The sequence below is a fragment of the Stegostoma tigrinum genome, chromosome 36, assembly GCF_030684315.1.
Source record: "Stegostoma tigrinum isolate sSteTig4 chromosome 36, sSteTig4.hap1, whole genome shotgun sequence".
NCBI classification, from domain to species: Eukaryota; Metazoa; Chordata; class Chondrichthyes; order Orectolobiformes; family Stegostomatidae; genus Stegostoma; species Stegostoma tigrinum.
The window spans coordinates 9,140,275-9,161,942 of NC_081389.1; the positions used below are offsets into that span (position 1 = coordinate 9,140,275).

Sequence of the window (21,668 nt, forward strand, 5' to 3'; positions counted from 1 at the left end):
TACTTTCTAAATATGGAGAGGCTTTGGAAATTTGAAGCACAAAGGGCCTTAGGCATCCTAATTCAGGATTCTCTTCATGTTAACGTGTAGGTTCAGTTGGCAACTAGGAAGGCAAATGTAATGTTAGCATTCATTTCAGGAGGGCTGGAGTACAGGGGCAGGGATATATATTGCTGAGGCTCTACAAGGGTCTGGTCATTATCACATTTGGACTCTTGTGAACAGTTTGGATCCCATATGTAAGGGAAGGATGTTTCAAGTTTTTGAGAAGATCTGCAGCTCGGGTTATGGATGAGATTGTAGACTTGTTCGCCGAGCCGGCGTGTTTGATCACAGACGTTTCATCACCCTGCTCGGTAACATTGTCAGTGCGCCTCCGCTATAAGCGCTGGTGTTCTGTCCCGCTTGTTATTTATATGCCTCGGTTTGCTGGGGTGGTTCGTGTCACTTCCTGTTCTGTTTCTCAATGGTTTGTATATCGGACCCAGTTCCATGTGTTTGTTGATGGAGTTCCAGTTGGAATGCCAGGCCTCCAGGAATTCCCCGGCATGTTTCCGTTTAGCTCGTGCTATTATGGATGTGTTGTCCCTGTCGAATTTATGTCCTCCTTTTGTCCGTACTGAGACCAGTGAGAATTGGTCGTGTTCTTGGTGGCTAGTTGGTGTTTGAGTATCCTTATTGTCAGTTTTCTTCCAGTTTGGCCTGTGTAATAGTTTCTCACAGTCCTTGTGTATTATTTCGTCTGTAATGTTAGTTTTATTGGCTATGGGGGTTGTGGTCTCAATATGGACAAGGAAGGACACTAATTCGACTGGGACAACACATCCATAAGAACACGAGCCAAATGGAGACATGCCGGGGAATTCCTGGAGGCCTGGCACTCCAACTGGAACTCCACCAACAAACACATGGAACTGGATCCAATATACAAACCACTGAGAAACAGAACCGGAAGTGATACCAACCACCCCAGCAAACCGAGGCAGATAAATTACAAGTGGGACAGAACACCAGCGCCTCGCCAGAGGCGTGCTGACAATGTCACTGAGCAGGGTGATGAAATGTCTGCGATCAAACACACCAGCTCAGCAAGGAAGTCTGCACCATAAAGAAGGAAGGACTTGCTGGCATTAGAGAGGGAGGGATCCAGGGGAGTTTTGTAAGAGTGATCCCGGGGATGATGAGCTTGTCGCATGAGAAGTGGTTGAGGTCGCAGGGTCTGTAGCCGAAGGATGACGGGGGTGGAATCTGATTGAAACTTGCAGAATACAGGCAGGTATACGGTGGATGTGCAGAAGATATTTCCACTAGTAGGACCTGAGGCACAGCCTGAGTGAAGAGCTGACCCTTCCAGAACTGAGATGAGGAACTTTTTCAGTTAGAATTTGGTGAATCTTTGGAACTCATGGCTGCAGAGGGCCATGGTGTCATTGAGTGTATTTAAGACCGAGAGCGGTTCTTGATTAGTAAGGAGGTCAAGGGTTACGGGGAGATGACCAGAGCATGGGGTTGAGAAGTATATCAGCTGTGATTGAATGGTGAAGCTGAGTGGCCTAATTCTGCTCCTGTATCGTTAGGGCCTTACAGGTGGAGACGTTAGAAAGTTGGCAGCATCAATGGCAGAGATCGCAGTGCCAAACCCCCCTGGTTTTTGGATAAAGGCTGTTTGCAGAAGAATTTAGAGATCTGGCTTGAATTAATCTGGGCTGAGGAGCCAATCGTGAAGCACTAGGCGCTAAAGTAAAACTGCACTTAGATAGCAACTTTAACCAGCCCAAGACTTGTGTACACTTTACGGCCAATGAAGTACTCTTTATAGCACGGTCACTGTTGGAATTTAGGAAATGTGCACAGCGAGCTCCCACAACAGCAATGATAACTTTCATATTTTAGGATTAAGTGATGTACAAATATTGTCTGGGACACCGTCTCTTGCAGACAAATGTAGGAAATTGGAGTGTGAGTTGGCCATTCGGCCCTTCAAGCCTGCTGTACCATCGAATGCGATCGTGGCTGACCTGATCCTCCTCCATTTCCACCCCCTGCCTCAAGAATAGGGTGGTGATCTTTTTACACTGCCCCAAGAGGAGAGCTGGGCCATGGTTTAATGTCTCAATCCAGATACGGTATTTCTGACAGTATGGCACTCCCTTGGTGCTACAAGGCAGGATCAGCTTGAATTTGGTACCTGGACGACAGATTCCTGACTGAGAGTGGAGGGTGGCGTTCCCTGGGTCTTAGCTGCCAAACTGTGCAGGAAGACAAGCCACAAATCCTTGACCAGCCTGGGCCCTGTGTGCAACATGATAGCCGAGAGGCTCATTAAAGCTTTTAATTCTGGAAACACCCCAGTCAAACCAAGTGGAGATTATTCCCAGTTTGAAGGTTCGTGAGGCTTTCACTTGGCCATGAGGGAGAGCCCTGTAAGAAATGCTGATGAACAGGCACTCGGGCCAAGTTTCTGTTCATTGCTTGGCAATGTATAATGTGATTAGCACCTCAAACAGAGAGCTTTCTCGCACTGACTTGATCCCAGATCGAATAATCTGACCAGGTCCCAGAATGTCCGGCTCCAGGTCTATGGCTTGGCTCTTGCCCTTGAGTCACAGGGTCGTGGCTTCAAACTCCACTCCAGAGGCTCCACACAGCATTTAGGCCAAGGTTGCAGTACAGTACAGAGTGAGGGGGCACCAGCAGAGATGACTTTAATGAGTGACTCCTGAAACGTAGGCCTTCCCAAGTGGAGACATGATCCGGGGAACCATTTGAAGGAGAAGGGAAATCTTTTAACATGCACCTGGAGGGCCTTGGGCTCAAAGCTTCCTTTTGAAATCTGGTACTTCTGACGATGCAGCATTCCCTCATTACTGCATTGGGGCGTTTTCCTTGATTAGATGCTGAGGAGGGTGGAACTCATTGCTGAAGAAAGCTGTGGAGGTCCAGGCGCTGAGTGTATGTATTTAATACAGAGACAGATTCTTGATTAGAGATAGTAGGAACTGCAGATACTGGAGAATCTGAGATAACAAGCTGTAGAGATGGATGAACATAGGAGGCCAAGCAGCATCATCGAAGCAGGAAGGCTGACGTTTCGGGCCTGGACGCTTCAAACCCTTTTTCTGAAGAAGGGTCCAGGCCCAAAATGTCACCCTTCCTGCTCCTCTGATGCTGCTTGGCCTGCTGTGTTCATCCAGCTCTACAGCTTGTTATCTCAGATTCTTGATTAATTAGGGAATCAGTGGGTTGCAGGGAGGAGGTCTGAGAAATGTTTCCCAACCCCACTCATCCATGATTGAATGACAGATTAGTCTGTATGGGCTGTCTAATATGAATCTCTTTGCTTGTGTCAGCATCACGGACTAACATCCATCAACTTTTATTTGCTTGTTTAATATTATGACAAAGACTGGATAAGCTATTTGATTTGAGATGGTAATTGAGGGAAAGATGTTGCTTGGGAGACCAGGCAATATTCATATGTGGAATAAACTTACTGAGGAAGTGATAGATGCAGCTACTGATAGAACATAATTCTTTGCTGTTCTTTGGAATATTGCTCAGGAGGGTTGGGGGCAGGTGGAGATGTTTTACTCTCTACCTGAACTGTTCAATGGAGCCTTGGTTCCAAAAGATGGCTGACCTTTCTAACTGGGTGAGGAGAGCCAAGCTGCTGAGCAAAATTTGGCTGTTAGATTGTGCTGGTCTGGGAATTGGTCTTGCTGCAATTAAACCATGGTTTACCGAGGGAGTGTTGTGCGCAGTTTTGGTCTCTGTAGCTCGGTTAGGATGAGCCAGACCTAGAGGGGGTGCCATGAAGTTTCACTCAATCAGTTCCTGAGAACATGTTTACCAGACCTCTGCCTGGGGTGAGCAGATTGTTTAATGAGGAAAGGCTGGTCAGGCTAGGCCTGTATCCTCAACCACAAGGCTACAGCGAGTTTGTAACAAGGATGATGAATTTATCTTTGAGGCAGTACTTGTCCAGGAGCCAGCTTCTGTCAGTGAAGGCCAGGGCGAGGGATGGAGGAGGTTAGGTGCAGGATATAGGCAGCAGAGTTGGAGGTGATCACATGTTGGATCCTCAGAGGGTGGTTCATGTGTGGAATGAACTTCCAGAGGAAGTGGTAGATGCAGGTTACAGATAGAACGTTTAAACAACATTTGGACAGGTGTATGTAGAGGAATCCCAGCCAAGAATGTGCAAATGGAATATTCAGGCATAATCTTCTTGAACGACAGAGAAGGTTTACGGGACTGTATGGCCAATTCTGTTTTGGGAACCCTGGTCTGCATGGACGAGTTGGACCAGAGGGTCTATTTCTGTGCTTTATGTCCTTGTCTCTGGAATTTAGAAAAGTAAGGAGTCGCTTAATCGAAACAAAACGAATCTGAGACGGTTGGACCGGGTGGATGTGGAAGATGTGCTTCGTCTTATGCAACAATCTGGAACTAAGTGTCAGGGTTTATAATTGGCGGGGGGGGGGTCACCCGTTTAACAGAGCGATGAGGAAATGAGCTGAGTGTTTTTGGGATCCTTTCCCCAAAGGAAATGGATGCAGAATCTTTAAGTATTTTTAAGGCAGAGGGGTCTAGATTCTGGACGACCAAGGGGATGAAAGATTAGTGGGGGATATGCAGGAATGTTGAGTTAAGGTGAAAATCCGATTTAGCCACGAACGGAGGGAGCAGGCTTGAAGGACCGAGAGACCTACTGTTATTTGTATGAGTGCACAGTCCCCTGAGTGGAAGGGACCAAAGATTTCTGGAGTTTGAAAGTGCAAGCAATTTTAGTGAGGAATCGGGGATTCTGCGAATCCTTGTCAGGAGAGATGCGGGTGGACTGTTTTCTCTGCAGAGAATTTGTTTCACTCAGCACTGCCAAGATTCATAACACTGTGACGAGTTCCGGACCAGGATGGGTAAATATTTGATAGGTCTTGTGGAAAACAGAAATGTGGAGTTTATGAAAATGTTCAGGCATAATCTTCTTGAATGAGAGAGAAGGTTTATGGGACTGTGTGGCCAATTCTGTTTCATGACGTTAAATATTACATAGTTTGGGGGCTAATAGGCCCAAGGTGAGAGGTATGTTGCATGCAACGTTGGAGGAGGAAATCCGTAATGTTACTATGTGTAAATCTGCCTTCATATTCACCTATTATCAAACTTGCATTTTAAAGCTAAAATGCCACATTTTAGGGTTCCATCACTTCCTGGGGTTTATGTAGTTTATGCATTTATGGAATCTCTCTACAGTATGGAAGCTGGCCCTTTGTCCTGTTGAGTCCGCACTCCCACTCCCACCCAGACTCATCGCCCCCCATCCCAGCAGTTCCCATGGCTAACCCACCGAGCCTGCGCATTCCTCGACACTATGGACAATTTCCCATGGCCAGTCCACCCTCACCTGCATATCTTTGGACTGTGGGAGCAAACCGGAGCACAGTGTAACAGTGAGGAAAGACACAGGGCATTGCATTTCATTGACTGTTCATGTGGAAGAGGGGTCACTGATGTGACTGAATGAGGAAGAAGAGACCAATTTGATCAGAATTAATTGATTTTATGATTTGGAAAGTAAGCTGATTGCCTCCACCTCCATTTTCAGGTCAATTTTTATTGTGTCGTATTTAACTTCAGTTCTTGTTCAGTTTTTCCTTGTACTTTATAATTGTTACTTTCTCAGTCTCTTTGTTCTCCAAATGTAGAGTTTCTTTCAAAATATATACTTTCTTCACTAACTTTGGAAGTCCATTATGTAACACGTCAGAGTAACATGGCTTGAAGTACAACAATTTTTTTGGTTATGCAGTGTGTTACTCTTTTTCAGGTACCTCACCGAATTTCTAATTCTAGCAAAGTAGTTAGAACACTGACAGAATTGGTGGTTGCAAGAATTATTGAGGCAAATGCTGCATGAGTAGTCAGGAGGTTCCCGGTTTCATTTTGGGACTGATGTAGACTTGCAGGATACGGGGAAGGGGAGGGCACGTGGAATGGGTGGAGCCAGGGTAAAGGGTGGATGCAATGTGCTGGGATTTGTAAGGATTGGTGAGCTGTCATTGGGAGACCCTGTTGAAGTGAGAACACTGGGTGAATTAAAAATAAGAAGGGAAAATTGTATCAGAGATAATGGGAACTGCAGATGCTGGAGAATCTGACATAACAAAGTGTGGAGCTGGATGAACACAACACGCCAAGCAGCATCTTAGGAGCACAAAAGCTGACGTTTCGGATGAAGGGTCTAGGCCCGAAACGTCAGTTTTTGTGCTCCTAAAATGCTGCTTGGCCTGCTGTGTTCATCCAGCTTCACAATTTGTTATAGTAGAAGGGAAAAGCTGCTTTTATAAAGCAGTTGTGTTTTTCATTAACATGCAGTTCCTGGTGACTAAGAATCAGGCAGTTGGAACTGAAGCCCACATTTCGAGTCCTCACAGTGTCGGAGCTGAGGGTATGAACTGCATTTGGCACAAAACCAACTTGAGAAAGATGGCAAACTGCTGAATGAGTTTTCAAGTTCTCTTCTCTTGCCTGGCTGTGTGGCTTCTCCCCAGCATCAGTGTTCCTAGTGCAGGCAGCAGCTCTTGTGATTAAATCAGGAAACATATCGTGACTTTGTTTCTTTTTAATTTGATCTGCCTTGAGAATTCACTATCTTTGAACAATTCATGCTGGAAAAGCAATTAGCACTCTGGTGCTGAGAGTTTGTGGAATGGATGCGGTTCTGAAATAGTCTCTTCATGTTGTTTTTTCTTGAGCTTTGAACACGTACAGTCTTTATTTTATTTCAGGAGCTGATGGTTTCATACTCTCTCTCCCTCTGACGTACTGACAGTTGAATCTGATGCATTTTAAAAAAAAAATTGTTGCCCTTTTTATCCCAGCAGTCCCACAATTAATGGTACTTCTAAAAAGAACAAATCATTCCGGGCTGCCATGGAGACTGAATTTCTGTCTCCCACATTCTGTTTTCTGTATGGCTCTGCAGGAGACAATTTAATTTTTTTTTGACAAGGGTCTGCAGTCTGTTAGTCCATTAGTGTCTTCACATCTGTCATCAGCTGTGTAAAATGCCAGCATGGTGTTGTGTTGTTTCATAAATTACCATTCGAAATCCTGTGCGCATACCTGTGTGGGTGAGACACTGTGCGGACCTGTCAATGTTTATTTGTGCGCTGGTGTGTGTATATCACTGCAGGTGTGTGTGTGCGTGCGCGCACATATGGGACAGTGTGTGGGTGTGTGTATACACCTGTATATGGGACTGTGCAGACGTGGATGGGTGTGTGTGTGGGTGGACACAAGTTTGTGTACGCCTGTATATTCAACTGTGTGCATGTGCGTACCTGCGCATGCATGCGTTTTTACGTGCACATGTGCCCTTCAACTACGCCACCTCTGAGGCTCCCATGCCCCATTCACATTTCTCTCTAGTTTCCCTTTCACCCTCCTGTCACTCCTTATCTGTGAAGCCTGAGAGGGTGCAATCAAACTCCCACGTTAGCTGATACTCGTTAATGGTTCCCTCATCTCTGTTACTGGCCGCCCTTCCCTTTAAACCTGCTGGCATCACTCCCCTCGTTGTAGAGAATCAAGTCTTGATTCCCTATTGTTGTTATAAAACGCTTCCCTCTCCGAACCTCCCTCTGCAGTCCAAAACCCTTCCTGGATCTTTTTTCTGTCATTATTTCATTATTGTTCTTGCTTTACTGGCCATTTTCTCTTGCCCATGATTCATATTATTTCTCCTCCCTTGGCATTCGTTTGCTTCTTTTAATTTGTTTCTTTTTCTTTCTCTTTTCCTGTGCTGTTATGTTGAGAATCTCGAAGGCAGGCTCTGTCAATGAACTGTTTCAGCCCCCGCTCTGGGTTGCTCCTGGTGCTCAGAACCTAACACCAAATTGCGAGGAACATGTTCATATTCTCTCTTATTCTGTATGTAAGGGGGGGAAAAAAACTTTTAGAAGCAGTCAGTTTGGCACTGAGGTTTGTTTGTTGAGTTGGCATCGATACAAGGCACGCGACTTCCTCTAGAATTTTGAGGAATTTGCCAAGAAGTGGGGATTCACAAATGAAACTGCTTGAGAGAATTGTAGGAAGCAAGAGAGATCAAAGCTCCAGGTGCTGATTGGATCCTATTGTCGGAACGGATTTGTTTTCTCTCTTGAGTATGTCAACTCTTTTCATTTGATTCCTGTATTTTTGAATTAAGGTTTAAGGACGTTGCGATATATTGTTAAGATAGCCTGTGGTCACCAGAACCCAATTCAATACCTTTTGAAAAGCAGATGTGAATTTCCTACTCAGTGAATAAAGACAAAAATTCACGCTGAAAGAATTCGACTGTAATAAATCAATGTCGACTAAACATTGCCAGCAATCGAGCCTGATTGATGTTCTTGGTCTTGTTTTGCAGTGTGACTAAGCGCCGCCGGGATTATTTAGTAAATGTCGTCCAATGAAAGAAGATATTACCAATCGACATGATATTCTGATTGTTCAACCAATCAGTGCTTGCAGACTTGGTTTTATTTTCCCAATATGGCAGCGGAGTAGCAACCCAGTGTGTGGGCTCTTCTGCCCAGGAGGCCGTTGTTCATCTACTCCATCCGCTTTTGTCTGTCTATATTTCCATTTATTATAGTGCCTTAACTTCTTTTAACAACTTCAGTCAAAGGTGTCTTCTCATTGGCCCAGGTCTGGTGACAAGATGGTTTCCAATAGCCCAGAATTGTGGTCTAAGCATGGCGGGGCAGTCTCCCAGCGTAACAGTCTTATCTGGAGGTGGGTGGCAGTCTAGGCCTGGCGTTTTGCTCACGTCCCAAGCATGGAGGCCTTTGGCATCATCAAGTCGGCAGCAGAGTAGGAACGCTCCACCTGGAGCTCCTCTGTTCAGCCCGCTCTTTCTTTTATCTTTTACCCTTCTTTGCTTCTTATATTTCTCTTTTGTGGAGTGTTTTTATTTTCAAACTTTTTTTTAAACTTGACTTTAAACTTAGTCGGAAGGGAAATGGAGGAGGCTGTCGCAGGCGGAAGCATGCCCAGGCCGGAGTGGTAGGCAGGTCCTGGCCCAGTGGCCGCCGTGGAGAGGGGAGTCCTGGACTGGAGCCTAGGCCTTGAGTTGTGAGGCCTGGTGCAGTCCGGGGACAAGGCCCGGTGCGGCGTGACGGTCCGGTGCAGTCCGGGGACAAGGCCCGGTGTGGTGTGATGGTCCAGTGCAGTCCGGGGACAAGGCCCGGTGCGGCGTGATGGTCCAGTGCAGTCCGGGGACAAGGCCCGGTGCGGTGTGACGGTCGAGTGCAGTCTGGGGACTAGGCCTGGTGCGGTGTGACGGTCCGGTGCAGTCCGGGGACAAGGCCCGGTGCGGTGTGACGGTCCGGTGCAGTCTGGGGACTAGGCCCGGTGCGGCGTGACGGTCCGGTGCAGTCTGGGGACAAGGCCCGGTGCGGCGTGACGGTCCGGTGCAGTCCGGGGACTAGGCCCGGTGCGGCGTGACGGTCCGGTGAAGCCCGGGGACTAGGCCCGGTGCGGCGTGACGGTCCGGTGCAGTCCGGGGACAAGGCCCGGTGCGGCGTGACGGTCCGGTGCAGTCCGGGGACAAGGCCCGGTGCGGCGTGACGGTCCAGTGCAGTCCGGGGACAAGGCCCGGTGCGGCGTGACGGTCCGGGGACTAGGCCCGGTGCGGCGTGACGGTCCGGTGCAGTCCGGGGACTAGGCCCGGTGCGGCGTGACGGTCCGGTGCAGTCCGGGGACAAGGCCCGGTGCGGTGTCACGGTCCGGTGCTGGCACAGAGTGGGGTAAAAAGGACCGTGAACTGCATACTTCCTTTTGAAAAAAAATCCTTCTTGTTCTTGTGCTGGACTTATATTGTTGTTTCAGTTTTGTACCAAATTCGTAAGCATCTGTACTTGGGTATCTTATGGCACCATCTTAGATAGAAACAGCTACGTTACAAACTTTTTGCTGCACCCATTCAGTTGCATGTGACAATAAATCTAATGGTATTCAATTCATTCAACTCTTTAGCTTGTAGCTATCCCAGCAGTGTAAAGGGTCTTCTCCCTGTGTGGAGCTCTCATTTGCCCCTTGCTTCAGAGCTGGCTTCCAGGCTTTCGAAAGGCCCAGTGTGAAGGTCGTGTCCTGGTGTCGGGGTGGGTTTTGGCAACTGTGTGGTGGGATGGTTTCCGCTGAGCGTGCCCTGAACCCAGGAGCTGTTAATTGGGCTGAGATGAACTTCTTTACATTTTTCTTTCTTCTTCATTAAGACTTCTGTCATCAATTTAGGCACTGTGGAATGGCAACTTATAAAACTTCTCACTCTAAAAAGGCGCATGACCCCAAATTGCTGTGCTAATTCTACTCACATTTTGCCCACTGCAGGCTGTCAATGGGCCGGGCTGGCCAGCCTTGGAGATATACCGGACTGAGATATAGCATAATGACTGGTGGACTATATGCCATGTTGGCATCACCTCAAAACTGAAACTGGACTTTGCCGTTGGGATGCAGTAAGAGTTGTCTGTGCCCAGACGTGTCTGAGTTTAAGCTGCCCAGTTGAAACTGAGTCAGTTTACAAAGACATTCAACAGTATCTGGCACATCTCTATGTCAAATGTGGAAACGTAGAAAATAGGTGCAAGAGTGGGCCGGTCAGCCCTTCGAGCCTGCACGACCAAATGTAGTCAAACCCATCAGCCCTCTCCTCTCACCCCGTTACAAATTATCACCCAATTTCTAAAGATAGTAGGAACTGCAGATGATAGGGACTCTGAGATAACAGGATGTATAGCTGGATGAATACAGCAGGACAAGCAGCATCAGAGGAGCAGGAGAGCTGGCATTTCGGGCCTCGACCCTTCTTCAGAAATCTAGGCCTGAAACGTCAGCCTTCCTGCTCCTGTGATGCTGCTTGTCCAGCTGTGTTCATCCGTCTCTACATCTCGTTAACCCACTTTGTAAAGTTGATTTTCTTGCATTTTGGACCAGATGAGTGGAAAACAAAAAGCTTTGGTTTCATTCTTCTTGTTTGGTTGTGTTTGAGTCGAGTGACTCAAAATCCAACTGCAGCAGAAGGCCATTCAGCCCCTTGCGATCAGCTGATCGTATCCAATGAGATCACGGCTGTCTGGATTTATGGCCTCAATCTGCTTTCCTATCAGTCCCTTATAATCTTATCTCCTCAGCAAACAATTTATCTGCATTCGTCTTAAATGGGTTTGTGTGGGCCTTCACGTTTGAAATAAATTTAATTTTAAAAAATTCACATTTTGGCCGGTGGATCTTCGCAGTGTCCAAGAGTTCCCGAGAGGCAGCAATGGGAAAACTGCCTTTATGTAACGCCACTTGAGAGGCTTTGCTGCCCACGATGTGGTGAAGGAAATAGGCAGCTTGTTCATGCACAGCAAGATCCCATAGCTGGTGATGCAACAGTGGTCAAGTGCTTTGTCTCCATGATGCTGGGCAGGGAGCAGTATTATCCATGGCACCTGGGAGGAATATTCCGGCTCTTCGTCCAGTGGCCCCAAGGGAGCCCAGTCTCGGCCACAGGAGGGTTTGGGAGTCCTCGTTGGTGAATCCTTAAAAAAAAAAAGCTGGCATTCCAGTTTGGCAGATGACCAGGAAGGCGAATGGAATGTTGGCTTTCAGTTCAAAGTAAGTGGAAAATAAAAATAGGCAGAATTTGCTGAAACTGTATGAGGCACCAGTCAAACAACAGCTGGAATTTAGTGAACAGTTTTGAGCCTTGTATTTAAGGAAAGAGTCCCTGTCATTGGAGACTGCCCAGAGAAGGTCCAGCAGGTATGGAGGGACTGCCTCATCTGGAGAGGCTCAGCCTGGTAAGCCTGTACTCGTTGGGGTTTAGAGAATTGAGGGACGACCTTATTGAAGCACGCAAGATTCTGAGGGGGCTGTACAGGGCGGATGGGGGGTGGGGAGAGAGGGGATGCTGGACAGGGTGGACGTGGGGGGAAAGAGGGGGTTGCTGGACAGGGCGGAGGGAGGGTGGGGAAGGGGGGGCTGCTGGACAGGGCGGAGGGAGGGTGGGCTGCTGGACAGGGCGGAGGGAGGATGGGGAAGAGGGGGTTGCTGGACAGGGCAGATGGGTTGGGGGGGGAAGAGGGGACTGCTGGACAGGGTGGACGGTTGGGAGGGGGGGGAAGAGGGTGCTGCTGGGCAGGGTGGAGGGAGGGTGGGGAAGAGGGGGCTGCTGGACAGGGTGGACGGTTGGGAGTGGGGGGAAGAGGGTGCTGCTGGGCAGGGTGGAGGGAGGGTGGGGAAGTGGGGGCTGCTGGACAGGGCGGATGCTTGGGCGGGGGGGAAGAGGGAGCTGCTGGACAGCGTGGGCGGTTGGGAGGGGGGGGAAGAGGGTGCTGCTGGACAGGGCAGACTGGGGGAGAGGGGTGTGCTGAACAGAGTGGACGGGGAGACGTTGTTTCCCCATGTGGGAAAATCTACGCCCAAGAGTTTAATTTCAGCGTAAGGAGTTGCACATTTAAGGTGAAAAGGATTTTGGTTTTTTTTGTCTAAGGGTAATGAATTTGTTGCATTCTTTCCCTCAGAGGGAAGTTTAACAAATGTACTTAAGGCTGAGAGAGACAGATTTTTAATCGTAAGGGCATTGAGGGTTATGGGGAAAAGGCAGGAAAGCGGAGGCGAGTTGTGATTAGCCATGATTGTGTTGAATGGCAGAGCAGAAATCGATGGGTTGAATGGCCTACTTCTGCTTTGAGATCTTGTCAAAACATAAAGTGGTGCATGACTGGGCCATTCGGGCCTTTGACCCCGCACCATCATTCAGTACGGCGGCTCAGTGGTCAGCAGTCACCCAGCCAGGGACCCTGGTTCAGTTCCATCCTCGGGCGATCATCTGTGTGGAGTTTGCATGTTCTCCTTGTGTCTGCGTGGGTTTCCTCCGGGTGCTCCAGTTTCATCTCTCAGCCCATGGATGTGTAGGCTAGGTTGATTGGCCATGCTAAATTGTCCCATAGTGTTCAGGGATGTGTAGGCTGGGTGGGTTAGCCATGGGAAGTGCAGGGTTACAGGGACAGGTAGGGGGAATGAGTCAGGGTGGGATGTCCTTTGGAGGTTCGGGTGTGGACCATTTGGGCCGAATGGCCTGTTTTCACACTGTAGGGATTCTATGGTCATGGCTCATTGTCCAATTTCAGTAACCTAATCCCACTTTCTCTCCATACCCCTTGATCCCTTTAGCTGTAAGGGCCACGTCCCTTTTGAACATATCTAATGAACCTGCCCCAACAGCTTTCTGTGGGAGAAAATTCCACAGGCTCACGTCTCTTCGAGTGAAGAAATTCTCCCTCATCCATGCATGGAGGAGCCATTCTTATGGGAAAGGATTGGTGTACTGTAGGTTTGCAGAATAAACTAAAGTCGGTTTGAAAAAAACCCATGAGTCTGCAAGGTGGTGCAGCGCTGCAGAACGGATATTTTCAAATTTTAAACCTTCTGTCAGGTACAGGATTGGAAGCTGCAGCAACCAAGGGGTGAAATCTCTCGAGTCCTCCTTCTGCACATATTTAATAATTTAGACTGCAGCCCTGTAGCATTGTCAGGCTGACTGTGCAGAAATCTGCAGCCCCAGAACTTTAATCCCATTTGACAGTGAACAGAGTCTTTCTTAAACTGACCCAAGTTGCCTTACCTCGTGATTGATTGTAACAACAGCACAGCATTGTTCCCAACCAGTTCTAGAATGCTTTTGATCGAGGAGTTGGCACCTCATGTGACCAGCTCATCACCATGGTAACATGAGAGTATTTCCACTTGTCAAATGTTGGGAGGCAAGGAATAGATAGATTAGTGTGATTAACAACAAGGACCTGAATTCATGTAGCACCTTTTCAATGTGCACCAGTGTCATATGGTTATGATCAATAAATGGTTGGCCCTGATCTGAAGGAGGAAACAGCATGGATGCGAAAGGGAGGACTGGGAGGTAATGAGGACCTGCAAGTGTTTGGGGTTTGGAAGGTTGCAAGTGAAGACAGTAGCGACAGGAGAGAGGGTGGACGGCAATGTGGAGGGGTGTAAGAATCTGGAGGAGGTTATAGAGGTCGGGCAGGGGTGGATGGGTCTGGAGGAAGTGGTGTAGGGGCTGGAGGAGGTAACAGACAGAGATGGGGTGTAGGGGCTGGGGGAAGTGGCAGATAGGGAGGTAGTTATTTGAATAGGGAGTTATATAATGAAAGCCACGAATTTGGATGTGTGTGTGCGCACCAAATACTGGGGCTTGAGTTTTCTCCAGTTCTCACAAAGTAATCCTGAAGACATCTACCAAACCATTTGAAGAGGTCAGGGAATTGTAAACATGACTAAGTTGCCCCGAAAATAATTTATGTCCTCATTCTCTCTACTTCCTTTTACGTATGTCCTTTTCATTTGGATCAGGACCCTCGCTAGGATTGATGCCATGAGATTCTGTCAAATAATGCTTCCTGTTAATCAGGATACTGTTTTATCATAATGACAAATATTGAATGTAGCTTCTGAATGACTAGTGTGCATTGATTAAGCCATTAAATGACGCTGTGCAGTTGGTCATTTTCAATTTTATTCTAAAATGTGGTAGACTGTAGTAGACTTGATGCTTATTAAAGATGCTGCTTCAAAGAATCACGATAGAGCAAAAAGAGGCCATCTAGCCCATCCAGCCTGCACTGACTCTACAAAAAGCATCCCACCCAGACCCAAGCCCCACCCTCGCCCAATAACCTCACATTTAGCACGGCCAACCCAGCTAACTTGCACATCTTCGGACTGTGGGAGGAAACCGGAGCACCCGCAGGAAACCCACGTAGACGCGTAGAAGATAGGAGCAGGAGGAAGCTATTTGGTGCTTTGAGCCTGCTCCACCATTCTTCATGATCATGGCTGGTCGTCCAAGCCAGTAGCCTAATCCTGCTTTCTCCCCGTAACCTTTGATTTCGGTCACCCAAGTGCTATACCTCGTCACCTCTTGAATACGTTCAATGTTTTGGCATCAACTACTTCCTGTGGTAATGAATTCCACAGGCTCACCACTCTTTGGGCGAAGAAATGTCTCCTCATGTTACTCTTAAATGGTCGACCCTGAAACTTCATACTGTGACCCCTGCTTTTGGACACCCTCACCACTGGGAACATCCTCCCTGTATCTACCCTGCCTAGTCCGGTTACAATTTTATAAACCTCTCACAATGAAGGCCAACATACCATTTGCCTTTGCTGCTTTACATCAGAGACTGGTGCACAAGAACACCCAGGACCCACTGCACACTCCCGTCTCTCAATTTACAGCCATTCAGGTAGCAATTTGCCTTCTTGTTTTTGCTTCCAAAGTGAATAACCTCACATTTATCCACATTATACTGCATCCACCATTGATTTGCCCACCCACCCAACCTGTCGAGATCGTGCTGAAGGATCTCTGCATCCTCGTCACTGCCCACCCTCCCACCCAACTTGGTATCATCTGCAAACTTGGCAGTTCCATTTTGTTCCCTCATCCAAATCAGCAATTTCTCTTGTCAATAGCTGGGGTCCTGGGTCCCTGCTCCGATCCCTGTAGCCCCCCAGTTGGTTACTGCCTGCCAATTTGAAAAGGACTCATTAAATTTTACTCTGTTTCCTCTCTGCCAGCCAGTTTCCTGTCTGTCTCAATACAAGTTGCCCCCAATCTCATCCGCCTCAATATTGCACGTTAATGTCTTATGCACAACTTTGTCAAAAGCTTCCTGAAAGGGAGAATTTACAAACTCCGCACGTCCTGAGGCTGGAATCGAACCCGGGTCCCTGGCGCTGTGAGTCAGCAGTGCTGACCACTGAGCCAGTGTGCTGCTTTTCACTGATTAAACCCATTTTCTGGTGATTAATTGATCTGTTTTTGTGGGAAATTGCTGAGTTGCCTGGAGTAACTACACTTCAGTCAAGCACTTTGAGGTGGCTTGAGCCTTTAGTGGAGAGCTATTATGGGCGCACAGCCTCGCTGTGTCATTCTCTTGAGGCTTACTGTTGTATTTGTAACTTCTGACATGCTAGCTTTTGGTTTCGGGCCATTTTATAGGAGTGACTGGTTATTTCTTAGTCCTCCCCGAGGATTCACTAATATTTCGGGCTATGGTCCACGTGAATTGAAATGGGTTTTTTTAAAATCGGGAATGGGTTTGCCAATGGAGTTGGGTGGGAAAATTTGCTCAAGATTTGCAGTGATTTTCTTAACTGGATAGCGTTGGCCTTTGAATTGAGCTGAAGGATGTTCAAGTCAGTGGCCAGCTTTGAGTGCTGGCGTTCCCGGTGCATTGAGTATTTATTGTTTAAGGATGGTGACAATGGAAATCAACATCTACAGAAGAGTTGATGCACAGAGAACCTAAATGTTTGTTGAAACAGTGTGACTGGAGTTCTGACATGCATGTACTGTAAGCAGGTTAGAATTCCACTTGATAAATTCATTATCACTCAGTTTAATGTAAACTGAATATGCAGCAATGTAAATATTAAACTTTGAATGCTGTCTTCATGTTGACCAAATAAAGCTCCTAAATCTAAATCTCAAACCATAATGCATGACTGTACCCTCCCTGTTGAAATCCACTCAACATTGAGCTACAAGAATAACAATGATTTGGTTGTAAAATGGTTTTGTCTTGAAGTTAGAGTTAAATGGGGCTCAGAAACTTTACTCGGTGCACAGCCTGTAGGTGTTGAGATTACTTCTTGACCTGGTCAGCTAGTGAATTTGAGTTCATATCCCACCAGCTTGCCTCGATGAATTTGAATTTGGTTTAGACAAAGCTGGTAGGACCTTGCTGTGCTGTGGTACTGTCCCTGCCTCTTGATGAGAATGGTAAGGTTCAAATCCCACTTGCCATGGAGGTGCAACATAAATCTGTCTAATCCCAAGGTGATCAAAAAATAATTCAATCGTGGTGACCATCATTGATTGTCATTAAAGAACCTGCAGGGTTCAATAATGTGACAGTAAAATCTAATTCTAGTTCTATTGTTTTTGAAAGAGAAAAAAAATCTTATACAGGTCCAAGTGGTTTGAAAGCTACTGGATTGTTGTGAAAACCCAACTGGTTCATCTATTCTCGTTAGGGAAGGAAATCTGCTGTCCTTAGCTTGTTTGGCCTATATGTGACTCCAGTCCCACACCAATCTTGTTGTTTGTGCTGTACTGAGCTGACAGCGAAGGCTCTTGACATTGAGGTAGCATCTGATCAAGTATGGTATGAAGGAGCTTTTGCAAAATGGGAGTCGAGTGGGAAGGTGGGGGTTGAGTTGTGGATAGGTGGTGTGTGAGGGACACCATTGTTTGGAGCCATTGACTAGTACAGAGGGAGATGGTTACCGTTGTTGGAAATCAATCATCATCAGTTTCAGGGCAGCACTGAAAGACCTGGGCTCAGTCCGTTTAATTGTATGGCTGGAGTAACAACCTGTGACCGTCTCTGTGGCCTTTGCATTTCAGCCCATCAGCTTTGACCTTACAAACATCACTTGGTGGATCCTCGCGATAAAAGCTCATAACAGCAGCAAAGAGAGACTTGTATTTGTGTATAACCTTTCACTACTCGAGAAATTAGCAGCCAATGAAATGTTTTTCTTGAAGTGTCACATGTTGGAAATAGGTGTTGGAGCCCACCAGCCCTGGACTTGAGACAGACAGATGATAGCGAAGCTGTCCCTCCCTCTTGGCCTTAAACACTGACCTCTTCGCGCCCCCCCCCCCGCAACCCCCAAAATCCGTCACTGTCCCCCGTCCTCACAGTTGACATTGCTCCTCCGATCCTCACTCCCAATCTCGACAACCTTGATGTGCCCTTATGGTCAAAGGGCTGAATGGCCTACTCCTATCCTAAAGTCTTTAGAACATACTTTTTGGAGTAACAAGCAGAGGGTCACCAACTGGATGTGGGAGCAAAGGTGTGGAGGCTGAGAATTGAAAGTTCAGTAAATGGTTTTTATCATCTCTCTCTCTCTCTCTCTCTTTTGCCGTCTCTTTCTTTTGCGCTCGCTTGCTCTCTGCATCTCTCGCGCTGGCTCACCCATACTCCTTCACGTCAACCCAGAAAGTGAGCAGAGCTCCAACAAGCCTGCTTCATGGTGGGTCAGGGGTGAAATGGTGATTGTTTCAGATGATCAGAATGAAAGAGAGCAAAAACTGCAGAAGGAGCACCATACGGGATAGTTATAGTGTGCAATTCCATGCTGTAAAGTGTGGATGAGTCAGAGCCTCTGAAATATTTTCCAAGGAATTTAGATTTGTTAACTGCCCTTTCCTTCGGAAACTAGAGTCATCCCAAGAATTACAAGGCCTCGGAGTGTAATGCGATGAGCAGGAGATTGGACTTAGACTTGGTGCAATACTAAAAGGTCACGTCAATGCCGGGGGGGGGTGGCAACTGTATTAACTGGATGGGATATTGGATGGTGTGGTGAGTGAGGGGGGAGTGTGGAGTTATACGTGGAGGTGTGATCTTGAAAGGTATGGAGATGGGGTGTGTGGAGTTATGCGGGGGGTGGTGTGGCGGATTTTGAAGGGTGTGGACACTGTGGGGGTGTATGGATTTTTATGAGGCCGGGGGCTGGGGGGTGGAGATGGTCAAGGGTGTGGAGACTGAGTTATAAAGGCATGGATGTTGAACAGCCTCCAGAATGTAGCCTGAATGTTTTCAGTAACTCCAGTAAAAAAATTTCAGGCATTGCTCACCATCAGTGATGCATTAAAGACATGATTTTAGCTTAGGAAATTGGACGTGAATAAGCCCATCAGAAGGGATCAGCGAACACAGCAGTTCAACACAGGGAGTTTGAAGACTGTTGCTCAGAGCAGAGTCAAAAGTTTGCCAGTTAAGGTGCTGTCCACAGTTCAGGCTTGGTTCCAGTTCCATTTATGAGCAGCCCATGAACTGCTGGTGGATCTGGGAGTTATCACAAGCTTCTCTCAAGGCGGTTGCTGATGAATGGGTGTGACTCAGGTTTTCTACATGAGCCTTGGAATAGCAGGGTCTGTGTTGCTGATGTGAAATTGTCAGGAGAATATGAGTCAGCAAACTGTCAGCTGTGTGATGCAGTTTGTACTGAGCTGGCCCAATGCAGGTACGACATGGGACCTGCTCAGGAAAGAGCTTTTGTTTTAAACCACTGCTCTTCACTGAACTATGGAATTTCTTCCTCCTTGGGGCTGGTGAGCAGGGAAAATAATTGGGTGAGTAGGCTATGGAAGGAAACTTGCAAATTTGTTATTTTCCTAAGTAGTGCTTAGGGATAAAAATAGATTGAAGGAGGAGACTATGTGGCTCATCATAGGTCTTTGGAAAAAGATTAATAACGCTGCCCTCTTTGTTCTTTCCTTTGTAAATCTTTCCCATTCAAGTATTTACCAAATCGCCATTGCAAATATTCTTTTTAATTCATTCACTGAATGCTAAGACTAGTGTTTTACTGACCATCCCTAATTCCCTTTGAGAAACTGCCGCTGTCCTTCAGGTGTAGGGACAGCAATGCCATCCGGAAGGGAGTTCCAGGATTTCATATAGTGACACTGAAAGAACAATGATATCTTTCCAAGTCAAGATGGTGAATGGCTTGGAGAGTAACCTACTGGCTGCGGTGCTTTTCCATGTGTTTGCACTCCTCAGTCCTGGCGAAGGATTCTGGCCCCAAACATTGACTTCCCTACTCCTCGATGCTGTCCGAACTGCTGTGCTTTTCCAGCTCCACGTTTATAGGCTCCAGCTTCCAGCATCTGCAGTCCTTAGTGTTTCCTAATCCCACATTGCATTTGGCCCATATCCCTCCTAACCTTTCCTATTCACCTACTTACCCAAATGTCCATTAAACATTGCAACTGTATCCACACCACTTCCTCTGGCAGTTCATTCCATACTGCTCCCTCACTGGTCATAATCATTGCCCATTGTTGCAAAAACCCACCTCCTTCATTGATGTCATTTTAAGGAAGGAATTCTGCCATCCTTACCTGGACTGATTCCATGCTATCCACAGTGATTAGGGCAAAAAAGTGCTGGCTTTGTGAGTGATGCCCACATCCAATTTTTCAGAAAATGTAAGTGAATGTTCTAGGTGATGGATGTGGTGCCACTCAAGCGGGCTGCTTTGTCCTGGATGGTGTCAAGCCCCTTGAGTGTTGATGGCGGCTACACCCATCCAGGCAAGTGGGGAGTATCTCATCGCACTCCTGATTGTGTCTTGTCGATGGTAGACTGGCTTTGGCGAGTCAGAAAGTGAATTGTCTGCTGCAGGATTTCTAGCCTCTGACCTGCTGTTGTAGCCACTGTGTTTACACTTGTAGCTGGTCCAGTTCAGTTTCTGGCCACTGGTAACCCCCAGGATGTTGACTGTAAGAGATGTCAATGCGATTGAATGTCAAGGGGCAGTGGTGAGGTTCTGTCTTGTTGGAGATGGTTTTTGTTTGGCGCTTGTGTGGAACAAATGATAATTGCCAATTCTCAGTCTATCAGCGGACATTGTCCATGACTTTGGATATGAATTATTTCAGTATTGAGGAGATAACTCACTAATCTGAACAAACTTGAACAATATTCCCTCTGATTTTCTCCATTTGTGTTCGGCATGAATAAATATTAAGCTAACGTGCAGATGAAGCCCACCAGGCAGAATGAGAGACTTGTCCACGGTATAAGTAGATTTGTAAAAATCTTCCTAGTTTTGTAAAAAAGGTCATTGACACGGTCACAAGCATAAACTAGCAGGTTTTCTGAATTTGGTTTGAAAATGTCAGAATTCACAAGAAACCAGGTTATAATTCAACAGGTTTATTTAAAATCACTTGTTAAATGGTTTCAAACAAACCTTTTGGACTGTAACCAAGTGTCATGTGACTTCTGACTTTATCCACCCCAGTCGAACACGAGGACCTGCACATCTTTGATTTGCAAATGACTATGTTGGCATTTGAGTGCATGAACTCTAGGTTTTTAGGTTCAGTGCATAACTGTTCGACTGCCTCCCGTGAGAGAAGCATTTGTTTTTACTTTAGTCACTTGACTGAAGATTGCCTGGCTGAGTTGGTGGCCCTTGCTCAAGAGAAGATGACAAGGATCTTTTGTTAGAATTTAATAAGTGCAAAATAGAAAGGGTTGAGGGGGCTCACCCTTTGAACTGGTAAAAAATGTGGAAAAGGTAAGTTTTATTTTCTCAGCTGATTCAGTGTTTGCTTTACTCGCAACTCCTGTGAATTTTGAGTGGTGGGGGTGGGGGGGAGAGCTCAGCCATTCTATTTTCACAATTGCAGCCATTCTCGGGCAAAAGTCAAGTGTTTCTGTATTGGGGGAGAGGTTGCCTTTTGTGGAGCAGAGGGTGAGGATTGGAGACTTTCTGTTCCTGTGAATGAATTGTATATTGAGGAACTACATCTGGGAGTTGGAGAAGTGAGTGTTGTGGGCAAGACAGAATGTACTACTTTTTAGGGAAAGTACTTCAATTCGTATACCCTGCCTTCTTTTTAGAAAGGTTAGAAATCCATGAATAATGAGTTAATAAACCAGTTCACTATTTTGCAGGAAAGTAACTGAATTGGGGATAGGTATTGTGGAAGGCTTACGTGGTTAAATGTCCCATGAGATATCTTCAGGTGAACTTTTCTGCTATTACTTGTGCCAGATCCTGGGCTATTAGGA

General features: G+C 46.8%; 1 protein-coding gene across 7 annotated transcripts in view; it reads left to right on the forward strand.

Annotated features, from left to right (window-relative positions):
* Positions 1 to 21,668, forward strand: part of tln2b (talin 2b) — a 357,717-nt gene that overhangs the window by 26,808 nt on the left and 309,241 nt on the right. For 2 of the 7 annotated variants that reach the window (XM_059640208.1, XM_048520619.2), the window contains exon 1: positions 20,997 to 21,171. The exons of the other annotated variants lie outside the window; for them this stretch is intronic. The gene's annotated coding sequence lies outside the window, so the exon portion shown is untranslated. Of the gene's footprint in view, positions 1 to 20,996; positions 21,172 to 21,668 lie in introns of those variants that run through there. 7 annotated transcript variants of the gene reach the window in all.